This window comes from Ursus americanus, chromosome 18 (assembly GCF_024610735.1).
Source record: "Ursus americanus isolate L20-20 chromosome 18, mUrsAme1.1.p, whole genome shotgun sequence".
NCBI classification, from domain to species: Eukaryota; Metazoa; Chordata; class Mammalia; order Carnivora; family Ursidae; genus Ursus; species Ursus americanus.
In genome coordinates, this window is record NC_142144.1 from 18,646,403 (window position 1) to 18,659,708 (window position 13,306).

The window sequence follows — 13,306 nt, forward strand, 5'->3', positions numbered from 1 at the left end:
CTTATGGCTTGCCTGGCTAGCACCTAGGACAGGGCTAAGCACATAGGATATAGTTAGTAGTTGTTTGTTGCTTCAAAAAAGAAAGAATGAATGGATAGGTGGGTGGTGGGTGGATTTCAAAGGAAAGTGTTAGCAGCAAATATATGTCTCTAGTATTAATAGTTCAAGTGTTAATTAGGGCAAAACCGAAGTGATTTATCCGCAAACACTGGTGCCTAAGCCTGGTGAATCTTGCCTAGCTGTCTCTGAAATTCTCTATCATTCTGCCTGCTGCTTATCTCCCCCTTCTCTTCCTTCTCCTTCTCTCCCCATCCTCTCTCCCTTTCTCTCCCTCTTCCCTTTAAATGCCTACAAGACAGAATGGAAACCATACATGTAATATTTTCGTTTGTTGTAATACATGATTCAGATATAAATACTGTTCTCCGTTCTTAATTTCAAAATCCAGTGGATGGAACATTTTTGTAATCTCTAAAAATAAGATCCCAAACACAAACACCCACAACTCTCTCCCTTGTATTAAGAGCATACACTAAATTGATTCTTTCTTTCTTTCTTCTTTCTTTCTTTCTTTTTGGTGAGTCAGCGACTATCAATAGGAAAAAAATTATCCACCCTGTTCCATAGTAGGAATTTACATGATTTCAGTACCTATGAATCGCCAGCCATGTCTTAATCATATATGTATGCTAAGTTAATCATAGGTATAATATATAAATCATTAATTATATATATATGTATAATATATTATAATATATATTGATACAGCTGTATTCTTATATAATATATATTCCCCATTTTCTTACTTTCATTTATAGGGAGACGACTGAGACTCAGAGAGGTTAAATGACTGTCGAATTATCTATCACCCAGCAAGGAAGAGGAGGACGTGGGATTCAAACTCAAGGCCCTTGCTTTCTCACTGGATTAAACATTCTCTCTCATGCAAAGAGACCGTACTGGTAAAAGGAAGAGGAAATGCCCCGCAGCTAAAAACAAAAACCTAGGATTAAAGAACACTTTTTTCAAGGCGAATACCAGATCCTCAGCCATGGTTTTGTAAGAACGGGTGTAACGCTTGCTGACACTCTATGATTCAGTTCTGCCGTCTTACTCGGCTCTTTGCGAAATTAAACCACATTTTAGAAAAGGAAACAATATCGGACTGATAATAATTTCTGTTTGAAATCTGATCATTTAAAACAAAGGTGAAGACCAATGGAATGACATAGATTTTTATCTCACCTTCTAGTCACAGAAACGTTGAGTGTGAAAAACACTGAATTCCAAATTCCAGAAACAAAACTTTCTTTGCTGGCTCTGGAGGTTTCTCATGCTGTTTCACAACCTACATGCCCCACACCCCCACTCTCACGGCCTCTGCTTCCTCTTCCTCCCTCAGCCCATGCGGTGAACCCAAAGGCAAGTTACGGGGGGGGGGGGGGGACTCGGTGGATAGGAGCCAGGAGTCCTTCCCTGCACGCGGCACCCCTGCAAATCTCCAGAGGCCACCTTCCCGTGATTCTCTCAGGTTGCTCTGGGCTGAGCAAGCAAGGAGGAAACCAGGCAGGATGTTAGCCCTGCTTGGGTTCAGAGAATTGCTACTTGGCCATAGTTTTCTCTGGTTTGAACCAAAGAAGCAGGAAGGGTAGAAAGTGTTAGAGAAGAAAGTGTTCTCGGGGAAGCCATCAGAGTGAAAGCAGGTGGGGTCTGCGGGAGACCTCGGCTCTGGCCAAGGCCAAGTCGGCTGAAGCTACCAGGCCTCCCCTCCCACCCAGATGATGGGGAGTCTCGCAGTCTCAGCGTTCTTCGCTCACACCCCATTACTTTCCGATTGCATTTTGCACCTTCATGCTTAAGAAGTCACATGTCCCATTGAATGTGAGTCTTGCCCAAGGCCAAAGCTAAGCCTGTACTCTTCTGCTTCTGACAAAGTTTTAGAGTGAGTACAGTCTGTGGTTGAAGATGGACTATGGATTTAGACAGATTTGACTTCAAATTCTGGGTCTGTCTATCACCATGCATGTGCCTTGGTGCAAACCACAATCTTCCTTCATGGCACTCTCTCCTCTGACTTCCAGTGAGAATGACGCCCTGATCTAGGTCCTCGTTTCCTACTGGCATAGCCGACTGCCTGCTAAACACATCCACTCAGAAGTTCCTTCATGCCTCAAATATGAACAGACAAAACCATTATCTATTCTTCCCCCCACCCCCAAAATCCTTTGTACTGCTCTTTTGCTCGGCCCATGGAAGCCCAGTCATGTTCAGTCAGAACATAAACTCTGCTGGTTCTTCCTCCAGAGTTCTACAATGCACCCCTTCCTTCCTCACGAGTTCTCATCAGTTCATGGAATTTTATTCCCCCACCTGTGTACTCCTCTCAGACGAGCCCTTAAACCACAGCCAGAAAAATCCCCTTGACCAAAATACCCTTCCACCACCACCTCCACCACCATTGAAAACCCATCAGTGGCCTTCCAACCAAGAAAAGAGTACACACTCCTTGGCCTGGCACCCAAGCTCTTCGTAATCTGGGCTCCGCTTCTTCTTCCAGCATCATCTCGCAGGGCTTCCCCACCTAAGGCTTCTGCTCCCGTCAGCCCACTCACTCAATATGCGTGCATTGATTCCATTCACCGAGCATCGGCAGAAGGCCCCCTCTGAGCCAGGCATTAGGGACGCATGCGTGAACAAGCAGACACAAACTCTTCGCAGTGCAGTAGAGTAAGCAGACAAACGACCAACTGTGAACTCCTGGTTCAACTTGGTAGACTGACCACAGCATTTACATGTTTTCCTTCCCCCTACGAAATGGGCAAAAAAAAAAAAGTAAGATATAAGTGGACGACAAATTATAGTGAAATTTTGGAAGACAGGATATAGACAGACGAGCAGCAATCCACTTAGCAGAAGGCAGAAGACGTCAACGTAAAGGCCTAGAGACATGTATGCTGACCAAATTCCGTCTCGCACCTTGCCGAACACCTGGAAGGCGAGGTTCTCAGACACCTGATGCCCCAGAGAAACAAGAGGTAACACGTGAGGCTGCCTATCTGGACACAGGAGGATTAAGACCTTTAGATTGTCTCCTTGGTCCCACAGAGCCTGATGGCCACCCTGCGGGGAGAAGACAGAAGAGCTAGTGTCTGGAGAAAGGGTCAGAAGTAGCTCCAGACTCCCGCTCATTAAGCACAGGGCAGGACAGAGATGAGGCCTGGGCCTGAAAATGTTCGTACTGAGGGGCGTCCCCATGACATTTCAGGGCTGCCCTGACAAAAAGATGATCCTTTAAGTTCCTAGATGGGGGGCTGGGAGAGAGAAGAAGATCACATGCACGCATTTACAAAGAAACAGAGTTGCAATCAGGCATCTACCAGAAATTCTAGAAGCTGGAAAATAACTGGAGAAAGCCTCCCAAGTTCTGGGGAAGTTTTTATTCTCAAATCCATGCCTTCACGACACTACCAAAAACAGGGGGTGCATATAGACATTTTCAGACATAGTAAGACTCAGAAAACTAACCTCCCATACACCCTGTTTTTTGGGAAGTTACTTGAGAATGTCCTCTAGCTAAGCAAAGGAATAAAGCCAGAAAGAGGAAGATGCAGAGACCCAAGAAATAAGGGGTCCAAAACAGGAAAGCAGTGAAGGGAAATTCCAGGATGCTAGCAGGCAGGACATGAACAGAACAAGAAGTACAGACAGGCTCGGCATGGAGGCCTCCAGGACAGGAGATGCAGGAGGATAAAAATAGCACACATTAATATCTGAAATATTTTAGCATTGAGAATGGGGGGTTGCAAACTCCCACCCATGGACCAGATCCTGCTTGCCGCTGGCTTTCCTCCATAAGATTTTATTGGAACATGGCCACACCCATTCATTTCAGTCCTGCCACTAGCTCTGTTACATAGTGTCCTTGACTGAGTTCCCTCTGCAATAGCAGAGCTGAGTAATTGCAACAGACTGTCTAGACTGAAAAGTATAAAATTTTTACTATGGTACCCTTTGCAGAAAGATTTTGTCAACCCCTGTTTAAAAGGGAAAAAAAAAAAAAAATATATATATATATATATATATATATATATATATATATATATATATATATATGATCTGATTGAATAGGTTAAAAAAAAGATAAGAATAGGTATAGAAAGAAAAAAAAACACACAAAAAATGGGGGTAAAGAGCCCATTGTAAACTCAGGAAATACAAAGTTGTACAAGAGAAGAAATGATCCTAGGATACTACTTGAACTCTGAAGTGAATAATATTTGCATTATCGTAAAAACACACACTGATTCTGATTCATTCACAAATTATGATAGAAGTATTAAGGAAAAAGGAGAGGAGAACTGAGATGTACAAAAGGCCTAAATTGTCATCTCCTATAGCAGGAAGTCAACAGAAGTCTGACATTCATAAATCAAGAGATTAACAATATAAGCATGTTTGGTGGAAATACAGAGGCATATGCCATAAGAAATAATGAAAGAGTTAAAAGTAGTTTGTCTGGTGAGCAGGACAAAATGCAGTAGGGATTGGTAAGCAGGGCACTGATGTTTTCATCATAAATCTTGCAAAATCTTTTTTTTAAAACTGTGTATATGTATTATTTGTTGAAGTAATAATTTTTCAAAAATACACAATCTCAAAAATTACAAAAGACAGTAGAAGGTTAAATGCTAGCCAGCTAGCCAGTTTAAGTGAAAGAACCTCCCAGACAGAAGGACTAGCATGTGCAAAGGGCCAGGGGTAACACTAAGTATGATGATTTAAAGGAGTGACACTGGATGGGACCGGCTGAAGGGGAGAGTGTAGATATGGAAGGATTAAGAACCAAACTAGCAGAGACAGCAAGAAAGAGACGAGGATGTCACCATGAAACACCTCAAAGGCATTGCTCAATCGCGGGCTGATAATATCATCAATGGATTCACAAGACTGTGACCAATATTTGGAGCACATTTCTTCCTTTCATAAGGAAGATTTGTGCATAAAAAACAGACTCAAATCCATGACCTAACAAAAGAAGTTGCTGTACAATCAGAAAGTTGAGCCAGATGGTATCTGTTTCCTTCAAGATGCTATGTCAAGTTCTTCTAGAAGCAGCGAGGGGACCTCCCAATATCCCTGCCAGCTTTGGAAGTGACCTGCCTTTCTCAAGTAAACTCTTGCTCCCACACCTGCCTACTCCATCCCCTTAATCTTTCTTGGCATTCTGGATGCAAGATTCCCTTCAATCTCTTCGTGAGCTCCCATTTGCCACTCTTCCACCAAATCCAAAATCTTGGTCTTTGCCATCACTTGACTGACTACCTAAGTGCCCTGTTTTCCACTCCATTAGCATTCTGTTCCAGAGGTCGCAAAACAGACCTGGATCTTTCAAGGAAGGACCCAAGAGATGTTCTCTCCCTACCTTCATGAGGAAAATGGGCCCCAGGGAAAGAAATGATTTTCCCCAACATCAGGTAGCAAATTGAGGGCAGAATCAGGGTCACAATGTAGTTTGCATCACTTTTGGTTTGTGAGGGCCTCCCTTCAAGACTTCAGGGAAGACAGTATGGAGGTTCCTCAAGACGTTAAAAATAGGACCACCGTATGACCCAGCAATTGCCCTACTAGGTATTTATCCAAAGGATACAAACACAGTGATTCGAAGGGGCACCTGCACCCCAATGTTTATAGCGGCAGTGTCCACAATAGCCAAACTATGGGAAGAGTCCAGATGTCCATCGACAGATGAATGGATAATGAGGATGTGGTATATATACACAATGGAATATTATTCAGCCATCAAAAAGAATGAAATCTTGCCATTTGCAATGACATGGATGGAACTAGAGTGTATTATGCTAAGCGAAATAAGTCAGTCAGAGAAAGACAGATACCATATGATTTCACTCATATGTGGAATTTAAGAAACAAAACCAATGAACATAGGGGAAGGGAGGGAAAAATAAAATAAGATCAAAACAGAGAGGGAGACAAACCATGAGACCCTTAATTCTAGAAAACAAACTGAGGGTTGCTGGAGGGGAGGAGGGTAGCAGAGATGGGGTAACTGGGTGATGGGCATTAAGGGGGGCGCTTGATGGAATGAGCACTGGGTGTTATATGCAACTGATGAACCACTAAATTCCACCTCCGAAACTAATAATACACTGTATGTTAATTAAATTGAATTTAAATTTTAAAAAAAGAAAAGACTTCAAGTAAAAAAGCCACTGCACAACAGTAGGCAAGAGCCTGAGATTGGGAAATTCTCAAAGATGAATTTCCTCTTTTTCCCCCTCTCTCACAGAGAATTTTTTCTCTATTAAAGAAATAGCAATCCATATTTGGGGAAATGTGTTCTAGTTATATTTTACAATTCATGCGCTTGGGTTAATGTGTGCCCAGATGTAATTATTTTTTGTGAAATAGCTGTTAAGACTCTGCATATTAACTCCAACTCTTTTAGAAGTAGCAGGAAGCCTCCACGTTATTGTTGTTGACATTTGCTTGTAGGAACTCCTAAGAATTAATTACAGATTATTTCTATTGTGCTGGGATGAGACAGCCCTGAATTAATAATGTGTCCTAAACATTAATTCAGTCAGTGATTCTCAGTCATTTTGGTTTCAGAACTCCTTAGCCTTTCAGAAATTGAGGATCCCAAAAAACTTGTGTTTGTATGTGTTCATCAATAAATATTATTCAAAATAAAAACTGAGAAACTTGACTTATTCATTCATTTAAAATTACCAATAATAAATTACATGTTGACATAAATGATATTTCTGTTTTTAAAAAAAACACGATCTTTTCAAAAAATAGAAAAGTGGACTTGATTTTCCATTTTTGCAAATCTCTTTCATGCCTGGCTTAGTAAGAAGCAGCTAGAAAGTTACATCTGCTTCTTCATTCAATTTTTTGCAGACATCCCACGTCATGCAGCCTCTGGAAAACTCCACTTATACTCACCAGTGAATGAGCTTGAAAAAGGCCAAAAACCTCTTGGTATTGTGGTAAAAATAGCTTTGACCTCATTTCATGGACACGCTGGAAAGGTGCCAGGGATCCTCAGAGGGCCCTGGACCACATTTTAAGAACTGCTCGTTTAGGGGTGCCCGAGGGCTCAGTCAGTTATGCGTCTGCCTTCAACTCAGGTCATGATCCCGGGGTCCTGGGATCGAGGCCTGCATCAGGCTCCCTGCTTGGCGGGTAGCATGCTTCTCCCTCTCCCTCTGCCTGCTGCTCTCCCTGCTTGTGCTCTCTGTCAAATAAGTAAATAAAATCTTAAAAAAAAAAAAAAAAAGAGGACTGCTTATTTAATTAAAATTTAAAGAATGTATTTATTTATTCAAACGTTTGTGTTTTCACAGGACGGGTTTTACTAAATCTTCCCAACCAAACGGGGAGGAGATATGTTTCTATCCCATTACACATAAGAACGTGTTTGTTAGTAAAGACGTTGGTGAATTTGTTTTTAAACATTTAGGTGCATAAGCCATGATTCAGGGTCTGTGGGACTCGTTGGGTGGACACCCGATGGCCAAAGTGATGTCACGCAAAGGTGAGGGACTTACCTTACTAAGTAGCTCTTGAATGTTCATTGTGGACATCAGTCATTCATTCAATAGCTTACCCCAATTCTATATCATCTGTGTGACGTGTAGAGACCCATTTCAGGAAGCAGGTTATCTTATTTTGGTGCCTCCTATGTTCTCGTTTGTGCCATTTTTGAGGGGAAGGCGATGCCCTATACTTGGCGTCTGCTGAGGAAAACAATAGTGCGGACAACAGTCAGTGGAGCAAATGTCAACGCGCCCTTTGCTGAGCGCCGGGGTTGAGGGCGAAGAGGACTACAGCGAGGAGGGATGTGTATGGTATCAGGACTGAGGTTGGGCACTGGTTTCCAGTCCCTTTCTGTCACTTACTGTGATTTGGGCAAGTCACAGGACTCTGTGAGCCTCAGTATCTCTGTCAGTGAAATGGGGATGACAGTGCCAGCCTCCCAGGTGGCCGGGAAGTTCCTACGGGGTGATGCAGGGAAAGTACCTACCGCCGTGCCCGGTGCCCAGGGCGAGCTCTGGTAAGTGACAGTCCTGACCATGTGGATCATGGGAATAAGGGTGCAGCAACACCCCGATGTTGGCCCAGTGGTTGACTCAAGGACCCACACTGGGGCTACCAGGCAGAAGCCACAGCCTCCCTTCCCTTCCATGTTCTGGCTACAAGAGCCACCTTACAGATCCTCAGTCATGCCAGGCTCCTGCTGCCTCAACATTTTCCCGAATGCTATGCCCTCTGCCTGGAAGCACACGAGCCACCCCACGCTCAGTTCCCCGGTGTCCCTTGTGTTCCACAGCAAAGCTCTCCAGGTTTCCAGAGACTCCATAAACAACCAGGAAGATTTTCCTTGACACTCCTGCCCCGTCTCCTCAAGGACACGATCCACCCTGAACAAGCCACTTGATCAGCTAATCCGCTTACCCAGAAAGTGTGCACGAGGGCCGCCTTTCCCACACTGCCCCCCGTGGTTCGGGTTTGGTTTCCCTCTCTCCCCTGCTGTTTTTCTCCCTTAAATCTTGTTTGGGACCTTTGTTCATTAAAATGACTGATCTCTTCTGCCTACAAATAAAGAGCATGCTGGTAATTCATCAAGTTTCTCCACATAATTCTTGGACGTTACTCCGAAGGTGATGAGCCCTAGTGAGACTCCGTGACTTGCCCGAGGTCCCACGGGTCACGGAGCCGACCGCAAGCCCTCCGCGTCTCCCACATTCAGCGGCAAGCTAGCAATTAGCACAGTGCAATTCACTTTTGTTCTCAAGACTTCTGTTTTAGTCCATTGAAGACCCCTGGCTTTATTCCAGCGTACCGAGAATGGAAAGGGAACAGGTGAAGAGCGGCACATTTAAACCACAGCCATCATTTCAAAAATAAAACAGCTCCTGCTAAATTGATGAAACCACAGAGAGAGAACTGACTCTCCACAGCGGCTCCCACAGTGACTTGCTCATCGCTGCCTCACACCTTCCCCCTCAGACTGTCCAGCCCTGTCCTGTTATATTATGTTTTTAAGCCCACAACTGGGGCATCTGGGTGGCATTAAGTGTCCAGCTCTTGGTTTTGGCTCAGATGGTGATCTCAGCCTCATGAGATCGAGCCCCGCATTGGGCTCTGCACTTGGTGGGGAGTCTGCTTGAGATTCTCTCCCTCTTTCTCTGCCCCTCCCCCTGCTTGCTCACGCTCCCTCTAAAATAAATAAATAAATCATAAACCCCCCACAGCTCTAAACTTGCCATTCTTCCCAAAATCTCTAATGTCCCACCACTGCCCACAGCCTAAAATCTCAACTCCTTACCCTGATAATTTGCATCCTTCCGGCTGCCTCCCACTCCACCAAATTTCCCCTTCTCTCTGTGACTCCACCTCCTACCTACGAATTGCCAGGTAGCCCCCATGCAAGACTGTCTTGATGAAGGGAGCACAAGTTTCTTACCTCATTGGTACATAGACTAGCTACTTTGTTTTTTTGTTTGTTGGTTTTTTGGTTTTTTTAAATTTTTTATTATGTTAGTCACCATACAGTACATCCTTACTTTTTGATGCAGTGTTCCATGATTCATTGTTTGCGTATAACACCCAGTGCTCCATGCAATATGTGCCCTCCTTAATACCCATCACGGCCTACCCCAATCCCCCAACCCCCTCCCCTCTGAAGCCCTCAGTTTGTTTCCCAGAGTCCATAGTCTCTCGTCAGACCAGCTACTTTGAATAGCACTGCCTAATACAGTCGTCTTTCCCTGGAATGCCTTCCACCACCAAAGGTAAGATCTATCTATCCTTTAAAGCCCTACTCGCATGCTGCCACCTCCAGGAGGTCTTCCCTATTCATCTCCACTGAAAACAGTCTGCCATTGGCACTCCCTCTTATACTACTATCATGTCTTATATTAACATTCTATATACCCATATCCTAACTCTTCCAGTAGGCTACCTGGTGGAAGGGCTGTGCCTTATATGCCTCTATTTCTGCCTCCCTCTCCCCCAAAATCTGTACAGGTCCTGGCACACCGTAAGTGTCAATTAATGGCCTTAAGCAAATTAAAAGACTAATAGGTCTAATCTGATTACGACACTCCGCTGCCTAACCTCTTTCAGTGGCTTCCCCTGCACTCAGATTAAAGCCAAATTCCGGGGCGCCTGGGTGGCACAGCGGTTAAGCGTCTGCCTTCGGCTCAGGGCGTGATACCGGCGTTATGGGTTCGAGCCCCACATCAGGCTCCTCTGCTATGAGCCTGCTTCTTCCTCTTCTACTCCCCCTGCTTGTGTTCCCTCTCTCGCTGGCTGTCTCTATCTCTGTCACATAAATAAATAAAAATCTTTAAAAAAAATAAAATAAAATAAAGCCAAATTCCCTCACAGCAGCTAGAAAGCCAGGTATGACTATGTCTGTTCACTCCCCCAGCCTCACCTGGCACCACGTCTGCTCTGTGCCTACATGTATGTCTCTCCCGCATATGTCACTTGAACACATAAAATTCTTGCTGGCCTGGGGGCCTTCACACATGCTCTTCCCTCTTTCTAAAACCCGCTTCCTCCCATTCATTTTCTAGTCCATAATTTCTGACATTTCAGGTTTCAACCTAAAAGCCACATCCTCAAAAAGACCCTCTTGAGTGTAGTTTAGCCAGGGGCCTGGCAGGAAACAAATGTCACCTACCGAGTGGGGTAATATTTTAATAAAGACCCTAACTACAAAGGTACGGCCAGGGTTGAGGGACGCCAACAAAAGATAGCTCAGTACCCCATGGCTAGCCCCAGCAGGTGCCTAAGGCATGAGGGGAGGGAACAGGTACCGGAATCTGGAGACAGCAGGTGCAAGAAGAAGGTTACCTGACACAGTTGCTGGTCTTCACTAGAGGGTCACAACGGAGCAGTAAGATCTGTAGGAGCTAAGGAAGTGAACACCCCAGCCTCCTGCTTCTCCCACTGCCCCAGTGGCCAACCCCCAGCTGGAGCCCTTGAAGGCAGCCCAGCCAGGCCAGCATCCCAGGAGGGTGGGAAACGATGGGAAGGATGACAGAGCTACCCAGCATGCCCTCCATTCTCAGGAAGACCCTCCAGTTATCCTGCCTCCCAGCAACCTGCTCTTCTTCTCAGTATTCAATAAAACGTTCACTCTTTCATCTTTTTTGCTGACTGTCGACAAGCAGCTTCAAACTAGAAGTCCCATGGCCGTGAAGGCATGAGTCTTGTTGGACGTGCTCAGTGCAGCATTCCCAGAATCGATCCTATCGTCGGTGCCCGATAAATACTTGCCAAGGAACACACGGACGCGGAGATCGGTCAGACATAGTACCACGTGTTCTCGTACACGTACACATCTCAGTTTCAAAGGGAGAAACGTCCTCTACAGAATTAAGAAATGCCAGGAAATTTCACATCAAAGTCAATTCAATGAAAACAAAATGCTGCCTAGCATAGAAAATCAAACTCTAACTTCAAAAAAAAGCTGATCATTTTCTAAGAAGAGAAGAAAAAAGTCTTTCCTATTAACCTGCTGTGAAAACACTCTGAACCAGACTAGATAAGCTATCGCTGTAGTATACAAAATTGTCCTCTTCCCCAATCCACGTTGCAGATTTAAATAAGGTCAAGGCAAGCGGGATTCTTTCTTTCTTTTTTTTTTTTTTTTTAAGATTTTATTTATTTATTCGACAGATAGAGACAGCCAGCGAGAGAGGGAACACAAGCAGGGGGAGTGGGAGAGGAAGAAGCAGGCTCATAGCAGAGGAGCCTGATGTGGGGCTCGATCCCATAACGCCGGGATCACGCCCTGAGCCGAAGGCAGACGCCCAACCGCTGCGCCACCCAGGCACCCCAAGCGGGATTCTTTCTTAAACTCTGTTTCCAGCAACACCTCGGCAGCTCCCATACCTGATTTACAGTTGCAAGAGAAGGAAAGTGCTAGCAAACCCCCATCCCCTCCTCCGAGTCTTGGGTGTTAATGCATCTCCCCAAAGTCTCGATTTCTCTGAACTCTTGTGGTAACATTACGAGGAATATAGATACAAAACTTTTAAATCAAATTCAACATGAGTTTGTTTATGTGGTAAGTGTATTTTATAGAGAGTTGAATTCGATATCCAACCACAGATGTCTACATTTGCTTCTCTCCTCTGTCCCCTAACACATTCACACTTGGCTGAGGAGGGAGAAAGTCTTTTTCCTTACAGCGTGTTACACATTATGATTTCAAAGACTTCATCCTTCTCTCACTTCCTCAAATGGGTCTTGGCCATATTCTCCCCAACCACAGGACTTTCCTGTTTGCCGCTCCCTTTCACTGGAAGATGCATCCCTCTTTTCTCCAACTAATTCTGCAAAAATGGGCTAATATTTGGACCTAGATCACACCGTGGTTGTGAGGAATCGTTGCGGTAAGAGTATAATTAAGGTAGCGTACTTAAGACACGTAAAACAGCTCCTGGCACATAGCACCAGGTTTGTTTCTTTGTTTGTGTAATCTCTACACTCAACATGGGGCTCAAATTCACAACTCTAAGGTCAAAAGCCACACACTCCTGTGAATGAGCCAGCCAGGCACACCATGATCTTGATAAATGTAATCGTCATCATCATTAATGTTTACTTCCAAATTCATCTTCAGATCTGCTATCGAACATTACTTGCTCAGGAAGATTGTATGTCCCCCAGATTAGATCGGGTGTCCCAATCGTGCCCATTCATGTAACTGAGTACCTTCCCTTCATAGCACTAATTACAGTCCATAATTAGTGTGATTCAAATTATCATCAAAATAATATATATGTCCCCGACTAGGCCAAAACAAACAAACAAACAACTGTGAGAGTTTGTGCAGCAAGTGAATTTATTGGTCACCATTCTATCTCTAGTTTGTAGGAAAATCTTTCACACTTAGTGGTCAAAATGCATGTGAAGTGAGATGAACAGACATCATCTCCTTTTCTGACTGTGGCACAATCATCACCACCTCTTTCCATACATTTCCTTCATATTTATTCTTTTAAGAGCTGTAAAGGTAAATATTTGAGGAAACAGATGCATCAAGAAGCACATGACCAGAGATTCTAGTTTCCAGCATCACAGGTAGACCAGAAGCCAAGTATCCATATTTCCAAACATATAGTGTCTTGAGTACAAGGGGAAAATGGCAGAAGGTTTCTGTTATGCACTGAATGTTTGTCTCCTCCCCAAATTCATATGTTGATGCCCCTAATCCCTAATGTGAAGGTATTTGGAAATGAGGCTTCAGGAGGTAATTAGG